Raw genomic sequence first — 12,201 nt, forward strand, 5'->3', positions numbered from 1 at the left:
AAAAAACACATTGACATTTTTCGGAAATAGGCTTAATGACTTTTCTTTTTACCAACAGAGATGAAATATGAATTGATCTTGTCGAGTGTTATTTAACAGAAATATTAGACTTTCATATCTTCTTAGATTTTCAATAGAGAAATGATGAATGTCTCATTACCTAAACCAACCGCTTCCTGCTTTTGTATGAGGTAAAATGTCTGCTGTGGAGGACTCATTACATGTCATTCTTTTGTTACATACTGTATTTGCTTACATCACAGTTGATTAATTACAATTACCTCCCTGCACAGTGTGATAGCACCCTTTTTACGATATAATGAACCCCCAGCAAGTGTCTAACATGAGCTGTAAGAAATTATCATCACACACACAGTGGGCAGAACATTGCACAAGCGGTACTTAACACTTGTTTCACACACTCTCAAACACACGAACACACACAGACGCAGTGGGAAGTACCCCATCTGTGGGCCACCAGATAGTGCTTGTAACACTTCAAATCTCTCTTGTAAACACACACACACACATTCGGAGTGAACCTCATCCCCCTGCGCAGTAGATCACACTCCTCTCACGCGGCGCTTCTCTAGATAATGCACGTACTAATTACAAAATCATAAGGTCATCAGCAGACTGCCCACTCAGACAGAAAGCATGGGAATTAGATGCCTGAGTATTAAATGATTACAGTTCACAGTGCACCATTAGAGGAAGGGCTCATGGGAATTGGCTAGTTACATTATCACTCTTCTAATTATATAATTACAAAGGTCGGATGTAATTGTTATATTTTATTGTCGTTTGCTTCATTAAATGAAAATACACGTTCTTCAGTGGTGTAATAGATGTGTTTGGAGCGTATCTCTGTCCAGTCCTCCATACCTCCACCATGTGTCCCTTCACACACTGCAGGACTCTGCGCTACACCCCACCAGGACTTTGAACTAATTCACAAGTAGGTTTTCCGTGAAATATCTCCACACTAAGCGTCCTAAACACACAGATATTCAGGGAATTCAAGCCCCAGCGAACAGCAACAACATGATTTACAACTATTTCTTTCCCCAAAACTATTTACTTTCAATTTGTTCAGAGACCGGGGTTTGTTTACACATCAGGAAACACGCTCTGTACTTTGAAGGGAGCTTTAATGTTGGTATAAAAAAATATGTTTCGGCATCTTTAATGTTCTTGATTACAGAGCCTCAGCCCGGCTCTATAATGCATGCAAAATGGTGTTTATGGAAAACCGCATGAGGAACGACTTCCCGGAGCGTGTTTGAAAGAGGGCTATTAACTCTGAAGCTACTAAATCCAAACAGCTGCTGAAGAAACACAGCACAACTCAGATTCTCAACAGATGTTTTTGTCTCTACAGCCATAAGCAACGTATCGGCCTTCAACAACAGACAAGTGTGTGGTGCAGAATGACTGTTAAATTATTATACACCTGTCCGTTTGAAAGCTCAGTGAAGAAATTAATTTGAGAAATTAGAATTTATTTAAAGAGTACCTGCACACTTAAACATGTTTTTTTAACTGTAATCTAAACTATATTTCTGCACTGTGATGAAACACATCAACGCTGGTGTTAATATTGACACTTCTTACCACATTATAAGAATCTGCATTTCATGGGTTGGAAATGTCTCAAACATGCCATCTACAGTTTTAGATCAGCCCTGGAGCTTGCCAGGTGATGGTGACGTGGAGTCGACCGTTTGGGACAAAATTACATCATGAAATGTATTTTAGAAAAAAGAATGTTAACACCTGTCAATCAGAGGTGGGCGGTACCATCACCACCCCCCACGGCCATCTTATTCGCTCATTTTCAAATTTATCGAGACAAGTCATTCACTAGAGTTTACACTATTCTTGCTAGCACGCTGTACATTAGCCTTCTAGCTAACATTATGTTACCACTCAGAGACTGCGCCCTTCTCTCTTTAGAATCAGAAATAACTGTAACAGGCTGCATGCGCGGTCGGTGCATGCGCACTTCCATTACCTCGGCTCTGAAAGCTCCGGCTTCAGACATTAGAGGGGCTGGAGCCAACAGCTCGGACTGATAGGGCTCAGGACCACCCCGACCCTCCACCACTGTGCTCTTCAGGGGACTCTGGAGGGGAGACGTCCTCCACCTCAAAAGAGCCCTCTGGGGCACATGTGCCTTGTGACTCTGTGTCGCTCTCCATTTTTCTCTGGCCAGGGGAGGTGATGTCACTGAGCCGCCGGACACCCCCCTCCCCCTCTCAGCCTCTTGCCCACTTTGAGCATTTTTCAAAATTGTGCAGTGGGTGGAGCTATGGTCAGACCTGTGGGTGCAGTTACACTTAAACAAAAATGTAAACATGCCTTTGGTACAAGCTAGGATTTTTTCAATAACAACTGAGAATCTAATATTATTAATATTATTATTAACATCACATTAATTTGACTTCCGAGCCGCATATGATAAGGTGACAGAAAATGGAAAATCCTGTTTGAAATTTGCAGGTTTGTTTAATTCAGATTGGATGTGATGTGGCGGGGTCGGAGTCTGCAGTAGCAGCCGTGCTTGGACTGTATAAATGGGAGAGAAAAGAATATTGTTTTTTCGCACTTCTAAAAGCCAAAATGTAACCAGATATCAAGAGAGCAAGAGGACACGGTGTCCACTTCCTGTCTGAGACTGGCACTCAAACACTAAGTAGAGGTTTTCCTTCTCTCTTAGCTTCAGGCTATAACATCATTAACTGACTGTATATATGTACACAAAAACATTGTGGAACTGGAAGAGCAAATTACATCCCACTTTCATCAAAGTCAGTAATTTGGGGATGACTTCTTTTTGATAGGGCCCATATGAATTATACTCTGCATTGGGAATGCATCTCACAAAACCAAGAAGTTTACTGATTATAAATTATTTGAATTAATTCATTCTCTCAGGTCCCCACATCATGCTGTGAAAATGGAACTTAAGGCGAGCTCTAACAGAGATTTGTGGACTCTGTCAAATGTTAAATCATTGGTCCACAGGTTTTAATCTCCCATTAAAGGCAGACAAACTGTGGAGCAGCGGTCTCACACGCACAGATCCTGTGTGACAGCGCTCTGACAGGGTGACATTTTGTTTTGGCAGAGCGCTGCCTTCACAGCCACCATGTGACTCTTCAGCTGCGAGGACTCATCTCTGTGTGGATGGGCAATGATGGCCGTGCCAATTATGTTAATTAAGAGCAAAAAAGAAGTAAGGCCGCGTGAAGAAATGAGGAGGGAAGGAATTAGTCCTTTGTCATTGTTGGACTGCAGTAATTATCAGCAGTCCATAACGTGCGTGAGAGTGTGTGTGTGGGGTTAAAGGCTGCACAGGTAGACATCAGCCCTTTGGCTTATGTCATGTACGTTATGAAGAGGCCTCTACAAGCTAACAGGGATAAGAAGGCGTGACTGATGGTCCTTATAAGCCAGCCTATTCTCACTGCCAAGTCATCAAAATCAGCAGCTTGGTCATTGGCCCAACATGTAGTGCTAGGTGCCTCTTTAGCATGATTTCTTGATGCTGTCCTCTTGCTTATCGTTTGGTGTTGAAGTCAGACCAAGGCACATCAGAAGCACGAGTGTCCACTTGTGGGCGAGGTTGGGGCCGATGGAGGGGTCAAACAAACATTTTTATCCGAGGTTGAGATCTTTTTAAGTTACATAACTCTTGATACACGTCAGCACTTATTTCAACCCAAACCAAGAACTTCACCAAGAACTTAACAAAGTCATTTTTATGCCTGTAGACAGAACTAACTGCTACCTTTTTCAATACTATGTGTAAAGGATTTTAATTGATGTTGGCCCTGCACGTACCCAACTGATGCTAGAGAGGTTCCTAGATCGTCATGACCACCGATCAAGCTGCCATATATGACGAGCTGGGAATGGGAACGTTGCAAATGTGTGTCGGTGTGTAAATGTGCTTACCCATTGAGCTTATGTCTCTAAAAGCCAGATGTTGATAATGTAAATGTGAATCCGTACGTGCTTCCATCAACCACCTCTGAAGAGCATGTGACAAGATTGCATAATCTGTGACACATGGTGGCATTTCATCGCAGCTTTACACATAACATGGCATATGTGCTTCTCTTGTTTTATAATGAATGAGTTAGATGTATGGAGTGTGCGTGGGTGGTTACAGCTACTATGGAGAAAAAGCATGAACGATGCAACTAGGGTTGGGGGTGTTGCACTTCGTACAGTAGTACAAATACTCATACTGTAACAGAGTCTTCAGGTATCTATACTGAAGTATTTCTTTTTATGAGCTTTTTTACTGATTTCACAGCATGCTTAACAAATTCACAACATCATGACTGATGTCAACCTAAATAGATGGAACGATTACACACAGAAGAGGATACCTTGGCGTCTACATCACTGCATATCACACACAGCAGAAGAAAACTATGTAAAGGGACATTTGACGAGCCACCTTTGCAGAGGACGTCAGAGCACAATCAGGGCAGCGAGACATTCCCCATCTAATTGATTTGCACATTGAATAAGTTAATGGTTTTATATTATATATATTTGACTATGTGAGTCATGATTTAAGAATAATAGTGTCCCAAATATGACGTGAGGTTCAGGTGGCTTTGCTCAGAAACAGCTGGTAGACACGTTTTACTTCTATACTGTGAGGACATTACAGAGTCTGCAGTTTTTTCACTTTTACTTTACTATATTTATGAACCATACTCAATTTGAATGTGTGTACATTTGCCACCTCTGCTGATGCATGCTTATACGTTGATACAGTCATTTCAAGTCACCATTAGGGGGTCACTCTGTCTCACCTTTGACAGACGTGTCAGTACAATCAAATCTCCAAGCAGAGGATCTCCAAATGAAATTGACTTCAATGAATCACCATTGTGACTGAGTGTCTTTGTCAGCTCAGCGGTGAGGCACAGTCAGATATTTTCTGATGAAAAGCTTCATCAGCTTCTGATGAAAGAACACAAAAGATATGGAAACAATCCCAGAACTCAACCCTAAAAGAGTGATACAGGAGCCCAATGCAAAAAGGAAATATAGTCCTTCAGTATGAGACCAAGCCCCTCCATTATAACAGCCCGCTGATTGAACATTATCCTGCTCATTACACGGCTAATTACCGAAGAAAGCAGCAGTTTCCCATTCAGAAAAACAGACTGCAGAATACCAATCAGACCAACAAGAATCGAGCCACGCTGTAAGTTTTTATGAATTGACTTTGCTGAGCTTAAAAAAAAGACAAAAACTAAAAAGAAATTCGATCTAAAGGTCAGAGAGGATGGTGGTTTGGCTGTGATTGGACACTGAAGACTGAGCTACTTTAGTCCTCTTAACAATGAAGTTAAACATTCTCTACCATCAACCAAAGACGTTTTGGATTCCCCAAAGTGTGCCTTTCTGGCAGTTCTTTAAATTGACATGGAATATTTCCTCTCTCCTGTCATTGATCAGGAAAACAAGGATTTTAACCAACACATTCTGACAAAGATTCTGTTTGAATTGATTATTAAATAAATTACCGGTAGTTTTTCTTTACATCTGTTGGATTTTTAAAAAAAAACGCAGTTGTGAATTGGATTCTTTTCAAATGAAATCACGTGTTAGAAATATTCAACCTGAAATGAAGCAAAATAATAATAACAGTGAAATGTGCTGTTGTCCTATGGTGAAACCCCGATTGAACAGAGAGTGAATAACAGCATGATGCGACAGTGTAGACAGTGTAATTAGATTAAACTCCGGTGAAATTAGATTGGCCTAAAAACACTGTTGAAAACAAGAACTGCAAACAGACTTTGTGTGTTAATTAGGGACTCCATTGAGTAGATTGTTAATTAAAATTTGATTAAAGATTCAATGAGACACAGATTTAGACCGCATTAAGAATGCATGGGGTTGCCATGGTAATGGGTTAATTTCCACCAGAGGGAAATAACCAGATGCAAATGAGCTTCATATGTGCAGTTTTTACCTCCTCGTACACCCAAAAGGGTTTGTGATGTGAAGAGTTCAAAAAGTCTCTGCAAAGAAAAAATGGATCTCGGAGCTCTGAATTATTCATCGCACTGACTCAAAGTACGACAAAATCACTGCAGTTTACTACACATGTTCAGGGAAGTTCACAAGTTATCAGAAATAACACAACCAGAGGAAAGTTGAGTAGCATCCAGCAGATTATAAAACAGAGTTGTGGCGCACATATAAGACACGTTTCTGCACTGGAGAAACAGACGCATCGGTTTGATGTTCTTTTACACCATCAAAATAAACTTTATTTGTATCACTTGTGAGCGAGCTGATACTCGTCGGTCACTATATTTCTCATTTACCTCCATTCATTCTGAACATGACATTCTGACACTTATATTATGCAGATGATGACATGTATGTAAATGGACTGTACTTCTCTAGTCTACCGACCACTCAAAGCGCTTTTACACGTCACATTCACACACTGATGGCGGTGTGCTCATCTCCACTTAACTATGCTCATTCATACCCAGTGCGATGCCTTCAGGAGCAATTTGGGGTTCAGCGTCTTCCCAAGGACGTTTCGACATGTGGATCGAATCCCCAACCTTGCAGTTGAGAGACAACCGACTCTACCACTGAGCCACAGCCGGCCCATGTGAAACTTCCAAAATGTAGTGTGAAAAACAAAAACCTTCTGTGATTTCATACTAGCATCAAAGTAATTCATAAAGCAAAAAATACTAATCCTCTGATCCTTTCCATTCTGTTATCAACCCTTTCAGTCCAAGGTCTAACTGCATTTTAAACCCGCCTCCCCAAATATGTCAGATGTCAATTTATAATGAAAAAAAATTCAACTTAATGAGTAAAATTAGGTTTCTGGTTTGATGTAACTGACTGTACTCTGACAACAATCCTTAGTTTAAGAAACGGTCACTGTAAATTAATCCCACTGAATCAGGCCTCAGAGATAATTCTGATAAGGAACCGGACAATATGTGATGACAGGGATTATCTTTGTACAAGCATATACATTGTCTGAGGATAGTTGTAGTCATTTTTCCTTTAACGTTGCAATCATGAATCTGCTCTTTTACAGTTAATGTTAATCAACAATACAAGCTTATGTCGTGGCACATTAAATGCATGCATATTTACCTAAGGGAGATTTAGGTAGGGATAAACCACTCTGTAAAGTTTTTAGAGAATTACAAAAAAAAAGCTAGAAACTGTATTTTTCATTAGCACTGTTAGATCATCACTCTTAAGTTCTTTTATTCAAATATGTATCATCCTTTTTTGTCTCAATGTTGTTTGAGGACAGAAATCAAATTCTCAGTGAGTCAGCTGTGACTCCATCAGTTCTGTTATTATAATTCTCTTTAGTTTGAATAAATGCTTGCATATATGTTTGGCAAATTGGCACCATTGGAAGTCTGCTGAATGAGGAATCACATTGAAATGTATCCATTGATTTAAAATCTTAAAACTTGATATAAAGATATATAGAGAGAGTCTATTTAAAAATGTCTGGTTACACAAACAGAAAAAATGGACTCATGTGGCTCCCCTTAAATGTCTTAAAGATGTTGATAATTGACACTGACCACTCAAAAGTAATTCAGTTCTGTATTGAATATATTTATGAAAGTAATGCCGAGGAAATGTCTTCATTTCCATAATGATATTTGCAAACATTGCTGTTTGTCAGTCCGAGGATAGTGAGGGCAGACACTGAGGAGCTGGTCACACTGTGCAGCCTGATAGTAAAGGGGCGTTAGGACAACAAAGCAACAGTCATCATCCTGGCGCTGCTTATAACTGAGTCACCATGGATACATGTCTCATAGTAGCTGTGTACGTCACAGCGCAGCTCTTGAGAAATTACACACCATACAATTCTGTGGCGGTGATAACATGTTTTGAAGGCTCTCTCTGTTCTCTATACATTTCCAGCCTCACCTTCACATCCAGGCAGGACTGGTAAATCTGTTTGAATGTCTCCATACATCACTTGAGATTTATTCAACAAGACTGGACACACTTAAACCATGTGTTCAATTAATTCAAAATGACTTATGTTTACTAATTCAAAACCAGCCCCCATGAAAAATCTCATTTTCACAATGATTGGCATTAACAGCTGAAGTATGGTACGCAGCTCTGTGGATTGCAATGAAGTTCTACCAACCAGTTGGTCTACCACTGTACAGACTGTACCTCAAAATCTGTTGGATGGATTGCTATGAAATTGTGTCCAGAAGTGCTACTTCCAGGACTTTTTCTGTATCACAACCACAAGATCGATTTTTTGATTTGGACTGATATATCTTGAAAACATTTCAAAGGAAAGATGCTAAACTTGCTACAGCTGTTCAAGGTTCCTGATGACTTAAGTGAGATCCAGCTTTTTCAACAAGCATCACTGCGTTCAAATACTTTGGTTTATGGTCAGATACCTGCGAAATGAATCATAGTACCATTATCCTTAGTTGCTTTTTGTGTTCACTGTTAGTAGCAATTGTTAGCATGAAAGAGGAAGCTCAGGCTTCAGACTGATACTAGGTTTCAAACTGTCTTTGATTTCAGCCTACCTAGTTGCCGATTTCTGTGTTCAGTGATATGCTCCAGGCACTGACGCCTACAAAGGGCCGGGATAGCTCAGTCTGTCCAGGTACCAACTGCTCTGTGTAAGACCTCAGGTTCCAAGTTTAATGTGGTGCTAAAGGAGGTTGCAAAAAGTGGGCTTTCAGAGAGGAGAGCCTTAAAGAGACAGGAGCTAAATTGACTTGTCTCAGACGGGCTGAATTAAGGGGCTTGATACATTTTTTCCCGGTTTCAAATTATATTACTCTTGTGCACTCCCAGACAGAAGCAGGAGATAAGAATAACATGTCATTATTAGCCAATACGATTCATGATTTAATTATTGTAACAGATAAACATCTGTATGTCATATCAGTGGTACCAAAAAGATACCAGATATCAATAACCATCTTGATTAGAAGTATTTTAAGGGTGTTCCAGGAAAAATGATCAGTATCTGAATAAACCTGCCTTTCAGTCCTGACCCTAAGGACATGGTAAAATAACCTCCCACACAAATGTGCCTAGATACTTTTATTCATAAAGCGGATGGTCTGCAGTTGTTCAGAAATCAGAAATGTAAAGGCATTTAACTTAGATAACTACAGAATATAAATGTTTTAGTAACAGATTTTCCCTTTTTTTAACAGATGGAAAAGGCTGAAGCGTTGGATTCACTGCACCCCAGAACTCGCTATTTCCCCTTCTTGTGTTTACACATGCATCTGACGCAAAACGTGCTCATGCAGGCATTTGCAGACACCTTATGGTATGTATGGACAGCTATGTATGTGTCAGCGCACCCGGTCCGTCTGTAACTCCATATGGAGTACCTGTTTTTTCTCATTTGTGCGCAATTACAGCCAAGATGCAACTTATCTGCATATGTGAATAATTCAGCATAATCACACTTCTCAGGAATCTTTCATCATGCCTCAGGTGGCATCTGCATGTCTCTGTCTGTCTCATGCGCTCCCATAATAACATGAAGCAGCTCTTGAAAAGCAGGAGCAGACAGAGACAGCTGGGTCCTCAGACTCAGAAGGTAAAGAACTAAACTCAATACTAAAGTCGGACCCAGCGGCATCAATGGACCATATGCTGGTTTCACTGAGTCACAGTTTGACATCATTTCTTTATTAAACTCCTCCTTTGCCTTTAGTTAAAACCTCAGGGATGAACAACAGGTGCATACAGAAACCGCCCCCACCAACATCTATGTGTTCTGGCACCAATCTGAAGCTTTGATTTTCACAGAGTCGCCTCAAACTCTCCTGATGCTCTCGTATTTGGAACTTTCACAACAAGCACTGCTTGAGGTTGTATTCACAGGATCAGTTTTGTTAACTGACTGCTTTTAAATATGAAATAAAATAAAGCTGCCTTTACACTTAAGAAACTACTGACTATTTTTATATCTTGGCCCATTAATGATCTTTATCCTGTTGAATATTTACCTGTTCAGATCCACCAATCATTTCAAAATGAAAACCTTTTCTTGGATGTTTGGATCTGTGACTGCTGTTATTTGACTCTTGCAAAAAGAATTTGATTGGATGTTTATAATCACAGTGTGCTGTTTCATCCAAAATTATTCACAACCACACATTTTCCAGTAGGTATGGCAGACTATTAGGCAAGAAGCAAGTGTTCATAGTTTGTGTTTTAACTGTGTTCAAAGTAAACAGTAATGTTAATTTAGTTAAACATGTCAAAAGGTGCGTTTCGACAGCAGGTACCATGGTCTAAATTTAGTTCCAGGGTAGTTGACTTACCCCCTGAAAAGTCCCTGCTCAGGGGGTAGTACGTTCCAAAGGTCCAGGAACTTTTAGGGCGGGGCCTGCAGTGCTGATCATTTCTGATTGGTCAAATACTCAGTTTTATTTCACCCACTAGGGCTGCATGATATTGGGAAAAAAATACATAGTAGCAATATCTTTCTGTTTGTTTTGCGATATTAAAAAATACAGGAAATAATACCAGATTAATGCAGTGTGTTTTCATCATCATATTTCTTATTATTCGGGACTTTTAAGTCTATTTTTCTTTAACATAACAAATCCTCCCTTTTAAGACACCCTTATGGAACAGTAGGATAGTTCAGGTGGAGCGACACGTTTCTTTATAAAATAAAAACAAATAGAACTGTGGGCTGCTGCTGTGTTATTTGTACAGTATGTCATCAACTGTTTCTAATGGTGTTGAAATCTAAGTTTAATCTGCCTGATCTGCACCGTGACAGGAACTTTATGAAAAGAAAACGTGTGAGGTTGTTTGTGCCAACAGGAAGTCGGAGACGCGAGCTTTCATGCTGAATCCATTTGCAATGCAATATAGCACGATCAAACACAGCACAAGTTGAATCTCCATGCTAACAGGCTAACTGTAGTGTCACACAAATGATGATACCTTCTTCTTCTTTGAGTTTTAATGGTGGTATGCAAACCAGCTTAAAGGTGCATTACCGCCACCTACTGGACTGGCGGTGTAGTGTAGTACAGTTTCTCCATACGTCATTGGCCTGATTCGCATAATCTTCCCGGGACTGTAGGCCGCTGTGGAAACACAGACAACAATGGGCCACAGGAACCATTTAGTTTCTTTAAGCTTTTAGTCTGGACCATAGCTCGTTTGCACATGACGTCACTTCCTGTGTGTTGCAGTGGCGTGAAGTGCAGATGGAGAAGGTTTGTGTTGTTTATGGTTGCTCGAATCCATCAAACGGGGAGAAAGAAAAACATTTTTCATAAGGGGGAAAGTTGCAGGAAGCGTACAGAAAAACGGCAGGAAAAAATGGATCGCGAACCTTTGTTTGCGGTCAGGAGGAGCGGAGTCGGATTATGCTCATGTATGCAGTGATCACTTTGTCAAACGTAATTTAAATTAATGTATGTAGCTATGTTCATGTCGTGTTTATGTTTCTGGTTTATGTAGCTAACGGTTTCCATACTTTGTAACGGTAAAGTTGTCGCTCCTTCTTTGTTTTGATAGAGATTGTACCCGATACAAGACAAACAATAAGTAGCAACTGTCCTAGTGCTTTGAATGATATCGAGTCTGTAGACTGGGCTCCTACCGTTAACCTCGGCTATGAGATAAGTAAGCCCATGTCAGAGGCATCGCGCCTGAGAGAGGAGAGGATGAGATCCAGAGAGGAGCTACAAAGACACACAGAAGGAGCAGAGGCCTTGCTGGATCTCCATGAGTCAGATGAGAACCCAGGTCCAGAGGACATAACCAGGCTGTCACATGATGTAGAGTTGTTGTAATCCTCGATTGTTTTGAAGTATTTATTGAGAGACCATCTAATTTGCTCGCTAGAGCACAAACATGGTCAAACTACAAGCATCATCACACTGTTAAGTTCAGGGACACACAGCAGCGCTTCTACTCATAAGGGAAAAGCAGTGTGTTTGCAGATACAGTGAAAAAACGTTGTTTGAGGGACAGACTGCAAGCTTTGGTTTCCCTCGTCTCCTCAAATCATGGTACTTCTTTTGGTTTGTTACCGATCTAGTGAGAAGTGCAGGAAGAAGTGGACAAGCTCACCGCTGCCTCCACACACACCTGCTTCACCTCAGGGAGATTCCTGCTCGAACCACGCAC

This window comes from Semicossyphus pulcher, unplaced genomic scaffold (assembly GCF_022749685.1).
Source record: "Semicossyphus pulcher isolate SPU_LCO1_2020_fin unplaced genomic scaffold, fSemPul1.0.p SCAF_2, whole genome shotgun sequence".
NCBI classification, from domain to species: Eukaryota; Metazoa; Chordata; class Actinopteri; order Labriformes; family Labridae; genus Semicossyphus; species Semicossyphus pulcher.